Source organism: Eptesicus fuscus, chromosome 9, assembly GCF_027574615.1.
Source record: "Eptesicus fuscus isolate TK198812 chromosome 9, DD_ASM_mEF_20220401, whole genome shotgun sequence".
NCBI classification, from domain to species: Eukaryota; Metazoa; Chordata; class Mammalia; order Chiroptera; family Vespertilionidae; genus Eptesicus; species Eptesicus fuscus.
Window position 1 is genome coordinate 35,901,085 of NC_072481.1, and position 8,694 is coordinate 35,909,778.

General features: G+C 45.4%; 1 non-coding gene across 1 annotated transcript; it reads left to right on the forward strand.

The window, feature by feature from the left end:
* Positions 1–2,528: 2,528 nt before the first annotated feature.
* On the forward strand, positions 2,529–2,632 carry LOC114230818 (U6 spliceosomal RNA). Its single transcript, XR_003616794.2, has one exon. It is a non-coding gene; the product is annotated as a U6 spliceosomal RNA (small nuclear RNA).
* The last annotated feature ends 6,062 nt before the right edge of the window (positions 2,633–8,694 follow it).

An 8,694-nucleotide genomic window follows, 5' to 3' on the forward strand; every position in this document is an offset into this window, starting at 1 on the left:
CTTACCCAGCGACTCCAGTTCCTCCGGGTCATCTCTCACAGGAACTTTTCCAATGAACCCACCCCACCCATTTCTCCCCCTCCCAGTGGACTCCTCCCTTTCCAGCTCCTGGTTTGAGCAGGTTGGGGTCTGCATACAGCCTGCTACTGCTTAGGCACTCAGCCAAGCCCGCCTAAAATGGCACAGGTTCCGTTTCTGGTGCCTTGTGTTCAACGTGTGGAACTTTTCTGAGTTATTTTCAGTTGTTACTGTTGGGAGGCTCTCGAGCCCAGGATGAATTCATGCTGGTACATCAAACAGCACATTGCATTTCAGAAATTGGCCTTAGCCATGGGAAATCAAGTGAGCCAGATGCCTAATTAGTCCATTATTTGCCCTGGTGGAGAGAGCTGATGAAAGGGACCACACTAATCACTGCTTCCAGTAAGAGCTGACTGTGTAACCTTTCATCAAGAAATTGCCCCATCCTCCCGGCTGGTGTGGCTCAGCGGATTGAGTGTCTTCCCATGGACCAAGAGGTCCTGGGTTTGATTCCCTGTGAGGGCACGTGCCCGGGTTGCAGGCTTGATCCCCAGTAGGGGGTGTGTAGGAGGCAGCCGATAGATGTGTCTCTCTCATTGATGTTTCTAGCTCTCCCTTCCTCTCTATTTAAAAACCAATAAAAACATATTTAAGAAAAGAAATTGCCCCATCCTCCCAAAGTACCAACGCCCACCTCCCAAGCCCATTGCTGGCCCTGGTGTCTGGCTGTGAGGCATTTCACAGCTTGGGCCCGGCCTGACCGGCTGGCCAGTGAACCTCAATGCTCTCCCACCCAGCAAGTCATTGCAGCTCATAGTGCTGCTTTCACTTCAAAGCTAGTAATGTGTGTAGATGAAAGAGGAACTTCCCTATGCTCTTGAGCAGAAAAAAAAAAACATTCCTTTATCCATCAATACGCATTTTCTGAGCCCAGACACTGTAGGCTGGAATACAAAGGTAAAACAGGAATAGCCCCTCCCTCAAGAAGCAATAATTCAGAAGAGAGCAGTGGTTTTCAAACTGGTTTAAGAGAGTCTTTGCAGGAGGCCTGAGGACCCCTCCCATGGGGCTCCTCTGCATTTTAACCAGAGCAGGATAATTCTGTGATTAAGAGCTCAGGCAAAGGCCCAGACTTAAATCTTGTTTCCACCCTCAATAGCATTGTTGTCTTGGATGTGTTCTTTAACCTTTCTAAGCTTCAGTTTCCTCCTTTGTTAGAGGTTGCTGTGAGGATGAACTGGAGTGACTTGCTTAAAGCACTCTGCCAGGCACATATAGTCTCAAAAGATGTTCACCTTTATTAGGCTAAGAAATGTGTTTGAATAAAGGATCCATGGGCTAGAAAGTTTGTAAATCCCTGGACTAGGGCTCCAGACTCGGTAAAACATTTAGTGCAGAACAGGGTGGTAAGCACTGTGATAGACAAAGGCTCTGGGTGCCACGTGGGAAAGCAGGTCAGCTCACCTGGACTTAGGGAGAGGCGACATCCGGAGATGAGTTTTGAAGGAAGAGGAGGAGTTGTTTAGACAAAGACTGGGGGAAGCATTACAGGCAGAGGGAGCCCCATGTGTGAGGACACAGCATTAGGTGAATACACTCAGGGAATCCTGAGGAGTTGGCTGCAAGGGACTGGGGGGAGCATGTGGGAAGGGCAGGGCGGGAGGGAGTGGGGGTTGGTGGTAGGCAGAGCCCCATCATCATCGGAAGCACTGTGGGCTGCCTCGGGAAGCTTGGACTTGGTCCTGAGAGCCACAGGAACCCTCCTGCAGAGAGCAGGGAAGATGTGGAAGGCAAAAGAGAGAGAAAAATGTTACTATGACTTGCTGGGGTTTAAAATATATTGTTGTGTTTGTAGCTTTCAGCCAGCAATTGCAGTGTTAGAAACTCAGACTGAAATAATCTGAAATGTGAATAAGGATTTTTTTTGGGGGGGAAAGTCTACAGATAATTATTTATAAATAATGAAAAACCGAGAAAAATCTAACTGCCTCACAGTGGGAAACTGATTAAGTGATTCACGATACATTCATATAATGGATGTTTATGAAGAGTTAATAATATTGTAAAGATGCTTATACTATAATTTTAACTGAAGAAAACGCTGAAGACAAAGTTGCCTGTGTATTATATGCTAAGACATATATAATGAGCAGGTTTAGAACACTCAAAAAGAATGGATGTAAATTAGATGTTAACAGTGCTATTTCTGGGTACTAGGGTTGTTTCCTTCCTCCCTGCTTTTTTATATTTCCCAACAATTTTTCCACAAGTATATGTTCACTTAAAACTGGAGGAAAGCTCTAGCCAGTTTGGTTAGAGTATAGCCCTCAGACTGAAGAGTCTCAGGTTTGATTCCTGTCAAGGACACGTACCTCAGTTGCAGGCTTGATCCCTGGTGCCAGACGGGGTGCATGTAGGAGGCAACCAATCGGTGTGTTTCTCTCACACCAATGTTTCTCTTTCTGTGTCTCTCACCCTCCCTTCCACTCTCTCTAAAAATCAATGGAGTACTTGCTTCAGCAGCACATATACTAAAATTGGAACGATACAGAAATTAGCATGGCCCCTGCACAAGGATCACATGCAAATTCATGAAGTGTTCTATATTTAAAAAAAAAAATCAATGGGAAAAAAATATATCCTCAGGTGAGGATTTACAAAAAAAACAAACAAAACAAAAACAAAACAACTGGGCGGAGGGGGGAGAGAATCAAGGAAAGAGGAGGGGACTTGGCCACTCAGATAGGAGGAGGGACCTTATTTTATAAAACAAAACCAAGCTCATCAGGGACAACTGCATGGCTCTGAGCCAGTCCCTAGGGTGAAGCCAGCGAACCCACATTATAGAAGGACACGGATCAATCAGGACCCATCTGTGCATCCATCTTCTAACTAGCCATCCTTCTATCCATCCAACCATCCATCCATTGTACCTCTACCTTCTCTGTGCAAACTCCTGTCCCAGAGGCACTCACATCCAGACTACTAACATTCTAGGATGTCTGCCAACTCCTCACCTTCCTTGTTAGCATAGCAGGGACTCTCTCCCCTTCCCCAGAGCAAAGATCAAATTGTGCCCTTTCTTCCTACTCTGGGCCCTTCTCAGTCTGCTAAGTCTTTGACTTTTAAGTACTGCCCTCTTCAGGACCCTGGAAGGGGAGAGGGATGCTGATATTTCTTGAGCTTCTATTAAGTGCTAGGCATTGTCTCATCTGATTGGCATAACAGCGGTGTGGGATGGATGCCATTGTCCCTGTTTCTTAGGTGAGGAAGCCAGGGCTCAGAGTGAATGACACCCTGACGCCCCACCCCCACCGTAATCTCTCCTGGTGCACACTTATGTCCTCCATATCATGCTGATTGGTTTATGTGCTTGTTTTTTTAATCTAAATGTGAACTCCTTGAGGGATAAAATGACATTTCTGTCACCTCTGCATTCTCTTGCCCAGAGCGAGGTGCCTAACACATCAGCACAATGTCAGCTGGTAAAGGGAACAAATGAAAAGCTGTTAGAACCTACGAGGTCCCACAACTGGCGGTGGCAGAGCAGGAAATGAAGGGATCTGCTGATCCCAAGGCCTATGCCCCAGGGCGGCAGCACAAGGGAGTGCCGACAGAGGCAGAGTAGATACCAGGGAATGTGATCCTCCAGAGCCCTGGGGCCCAGCATTCCCCAGGGCTCTCATCTTTATCTCTAAAAGACACAAATGGCCAACCTAGAAGAGAGGAATTCTGTTGAGTTAGCTTTTTCTTGAGTATGATGACACCTTTTAATAACAAATGTTCATAATTCCCCGCATTATCTTAGGTTTGATTGCCATTATAAATGGACTTACCAGGTTCATTCATTGCTTTGGGCACCCTTCCCCACTGTAAGGAGTGCTTGGTTTGAGAAGTCCAGAATGAATCCACAGACTGACAAGGTGGGTAAATCAGAAGCTGGGTCTTAAGTGGGGTCGGCTAATGCAGATGCAGTCAGAAGGTTTGCATCTCAGGGTGTCTCTTCATCCACAGATCGTCAGCACCGCCTGACGATGTCCACATCCCTAACTTCTGGTTTGGCCACATTTGACCTTGAGTTAGTAGGGTTCTTCTGGCCTTCTAGGCTCTCGGAGCTCACTTTGCTTTACGTGGAACCAGAGAACTTCAGAGCTACAGAAGCTGAACAAGTGTTCCAAACCCACCTTTTATAGAAAGAGAATGTAGAGAGAGACCACATGAGCATAGGCAGGGAGCTGGCCACACTAGGAGACAGTACTGCAGAGCCAGGACTCAAACCCAGGCCTTTTGACTGCTATCAGCAGGGAGCACGCGCCCTCTAGGCCCTGGGGATACATCACCAGCACATGGGTCTTGTCATAATTTTTCCACTAACTTGTCACAGAGATATGCAGCTTTCATAGCACATTCACATACAAGCATTCATGGGATCCTCACTGCCATGTTGTGAGGTAGAGATTATAGTTCTGTTTTGCAGATTGGGAAACACAGGTGTGCAGCTATGAAGTAACTTTCCCAAGAGACAGAGACAGGGCTCATTCTTAGTTCTGACTCCAGGGGGCCCTAGTCTGGCCCAGGGCTGAGAACACAGATGGATGAAGGAAGGAAGAGAGGAGCAGGACGAGCAAGGCAGAGGGTCATCACTGTTTTCTTTTTCTCTTTTTCCTCTTTAACAAGGCATCGTATTTAGTGTCCCCTTCCAGACCACCAACTCTTTCCTAAATGGGGCAGAGCAAGGTATGGGAGAGGCGAAAGCAATTCATGGTTCAAGTCACAGTCAGGGCTAACTCGAGGCAAACAGAGCAGAAGTGGCAGACTCAGGCCAGAACAAGTCAAATCCCGAGGAACAAAGGGCCAGCCAGAGGGTTGGATGGAATGAGTAGAGAAAGGGTAGGTACAGTTGGCGAGATGACAGTTCAAACAGGAGACATCACATGAGCAAAAGTATGGAGGATGAGGAGAGCAGAAGGAAGGAGGTGGGTCTGGCTGGTATAAAGTGTCCTTTTGGGGAAGGAATGGACTTTTAAAAAGTTATCAGATTCTAAAGGGGCTCAGAATACCGGGCTGAGATATTTGAGATTTATCATAGAAGAGAGGTGTGTCGGCAGGAAAAGGGCAGATGATAAGCATTAGCTCTGACTATACAACCAGCTGCAGCGTTTAGATTTCAAAATGGCGACCCCTTTAACCTGACAGTCTACTGTGGTATAATTTGTTAAAAATGACAAAATGTCTCATTTTGCTGCAGTTCATTTTGACCTTTCTTAATATTAGAAAGTTAATTTCAGGAGGGAAATAAATGTATTAGTGTTGTCACAGTCATGAAAAGATGAATTCCGTACTGTCAAGCTGTTTCTTTGAACGAATCCATCATGCTGTAAAATGGTTGCCTTCCGACACCCAGCATCTCCCAGCTCTCCTCTCCCTCCCTTCCTCCTTTTTTCCGTTCTCCCTTCTCTCTTCTGACCCCTCCATCTGCCAGCACACCTACCATGATATGCTCTGGGCAGACAGAGAGAAAAGACACTGTCCCTGCTCTAGGGTGAGACACATGCTAGTGGAGAGCAGCCATTGTTGGTGTCTAACTGCCCTGGGAGGAGAGAGCCAGGTGCCAGGGAGGGAGCACCCAGAGGAGCCATCCGCCCTGCAGAGAGAACTCCTGTTAAGTTAGGAACCTGTGCCCCATGGTGGGATTTGGGTTGACTCTGTGAGTACCATAGGAGAAAAGACAGTAGGCAGGATGCTGAAGAGTCAGGTTTTGGTCCCATCTCTGAACTATCATAGTTACTAGTGACTGAGCACCCACTCTGTGGTACACATTCCGCATACATTACTGCACTTAACCTTCACATCTTTATCAAAAAATTTTTTTTTCAGAAAAGGAAAATGAGGTGCAGAGAAATAGAGTTGACCACTTGTGTTGTAAATCTCATACAGAGTTGACTCCGAAATCAGGTGGCTCCCAGTCTATTGTGCTTCATCTCCAGCCGGCTATGGGGAATTACTTTTTATTATACTTCATAGTATAATGTTAGTAAGTTCACGATGCCAATTATGCTTACTGCGTGTGTGGCCTTGGAAAACCTAGTTCTTTCCTCTCTCTGGGTCTTAGTTCCTCATTAGTTTAATGAAGAGATTAGACCAGCTTTGACTTCCTTGTGGTTGAGAGAACTCCTGGAATCCCAGTGCTTCTCAAGCCTTAATGTGCAGGAAACATGTGGTTTCTTATTAAAATTCCAGCTCTGAACAGTAGAGACCTGAGAATCCGTATTTCTAACAGGCCCAAGGGGATGCTGATATGGTTACTCCGAGGACCCTACTTTGAGTAGCAGGGCATCACCTATGGCCAGAACAAACTTTTGGGTGCAGGGTGGACCCACTGAGGATGTGGGTTTAAGATTGCCGAAAGAAAAGCAAGCAATAAAAACAACCTTACTAAGGCCCAGTCAGCAAGTGTAGTTCAGGGCTAATTTTGTTACCTGGGATTTTCACTGTTTGGGGTTTAAAACTAGTGATTCTCTTAAGAGATTGAAAGGAAGAAAATGGGACTTGTAAGATCTGGAATAAATGTTTTCTACCTCTATGACATGTGTCTTGATTCGAGGTGCAGTCCGATGTTCCCCTGTAGTCAGATTTCTAGCTCAGATGAATATAGCAGTAGCTCTCCTGTGGGGAGGTGACTCTCGCTTTCCCTCCCCACATCTCAGTGTGAGTGGGGGGAGGCAGCTCCTTGCCCAGGATATACCAGTACTCTCACACTGCCTAAAGCCCTCAGGGGTCCCCATCACCTACTGGGTTATGACCCTCCAGCTTGGTATTCAAAGCTTTCAATGTAGTTCTCTATGCTCCCTTTCATGACACTCTTACTCTGATTTCCCCTAAGGACATATGGCTCTCCCACATTCACACTGCCAGCCTTGTTGCATTTACACCTATCCCTATGCCTTTACCCACCCACCCCCCACATTCCTCTTTAACTGGGCTATTTTCCCTCCTATCTCATTCAGCCCTCAAAATTCTATATAGGATTTAGGTTTGTCTCCATGCCACCACTTCCATCATCATCACAGCTGTAAATGAGCACTTATCTGGGACAACAGCTTTTTTTTACTATCATTTAATTCTGAGAATAAAGGATTAAGTTCTCAGAATTAGGCAAACATCCCCATTTTTTATATGAACAAAAGAGACATGGGGATTCCAGCCTAGATCTGTTGAACTCGGAAGTCTGGATTTCTTCTCTCCTTCCTTTGCCCTCCCCTAGAGCTCCTTGTCTTTGTGATGAAAGGAGAAAATAGTTTTGTTGGGTAAAGAGGATGAGTGAGGTAGACAGAATGGCCTAAAAGGTGCTGGATATTAAAAGTAGCAGGGAGGCTGCTAGAGGAATGCAGGTTGGGAGATAAAGGTCATATCTGCCTCCTTTCTTCACTGAAGAAGTGTACAATAGAGCCCTTTCCAGTGTGCAAAGCAGTTTCCCCACATTATCTCATTTGAGTCTCAAGATTGCCTTCTTTGGGCTACATTTTGATGGATTCCTATGATTATCCTCAATACCACTGGGTCCCATTCAAGCCAGACAGGACTAATGAGTTAGAGGCAATCAAATTATAGAATACCAGAGCCAGAAGGGAAGTTAAGAGATTCTTGTTCAGCCTCTTCATTTTGCAAATGAAAAAACTGATGCCAGAAGGAAAATGACTTCCTCAAGGTCACACAGTGATTTGGTGGCATAGATTCATTTGGTTTTATTGCATCTTTTTCCTTAGCTTCTTCCATTTCAGAACAAGGCACTTCTGGGTGAAAGCGTATTTTAGTTGACACCAACAGTCCTTCATGTGGCAGAGAAAGAAAGTACAAGAAAGAAACTCCAGTTCTCGGATTCATCTTTGTCTCTCTGCCAACAGAGTAGGTTTCCACCATAGGTTTTTGTTTTGTTTTTTCATCAGAGGAAATCTAGACCTTTGACACCTGTTTTTCCCCCTGTGCCTTATCCTTTTCAACTCTCTCTCAAATTATTTCTTATATACTCAGTACTTAAAAGGCTCACAAACATAGCCTCATGGCCTCAATTCATAAGTATTACACAATTGGAGGCAACTTTGAGGTTGAGAAAGCAAAGAACACTTTTCTGCAAGAAACTGTGCTATGTTAGCTTTTGTTGTGGTAACAAATAATCCCAGGAGCCTGGTAATTTATAACAGCAAACTTTATTTCATACTCAGGTTACATGAGGGCTGTGAGCAAGTCAGCCACAACTCTGTGGGCTCTGCAGAGCTCCATGTATGTTCTCGTTCAGGGCCAAAATTGGAATTGTAGTCTCCATCTGGAATCAGCTGTTTTCATGGCAGAGGGCAGGACTACAATCCCATGGAGTACAATTCCATACACAGTGGCAAATAGCATGACTGTTCACATTCCACTGGTGAAAGCATGCCCTGAGGCCAAGGCTAAAGTCACTGAGGTGGGAAAATGTATACTCTTATTAGATTCTTGGGCAAACAAGATGATGATAGATGATTCCTTAATCCAGAGGAGAGAGAATAGTCAGGAACAGTGATCCGATCCACCAAAATTGCCTTGTTGGTGAATCAAAATAACAATATCACTTGCCCATGTTGAAGCCCAGTTTCTGGCCTTTAGAAAGAGGAAACTGACTTAGGGAAGCAAATTTAT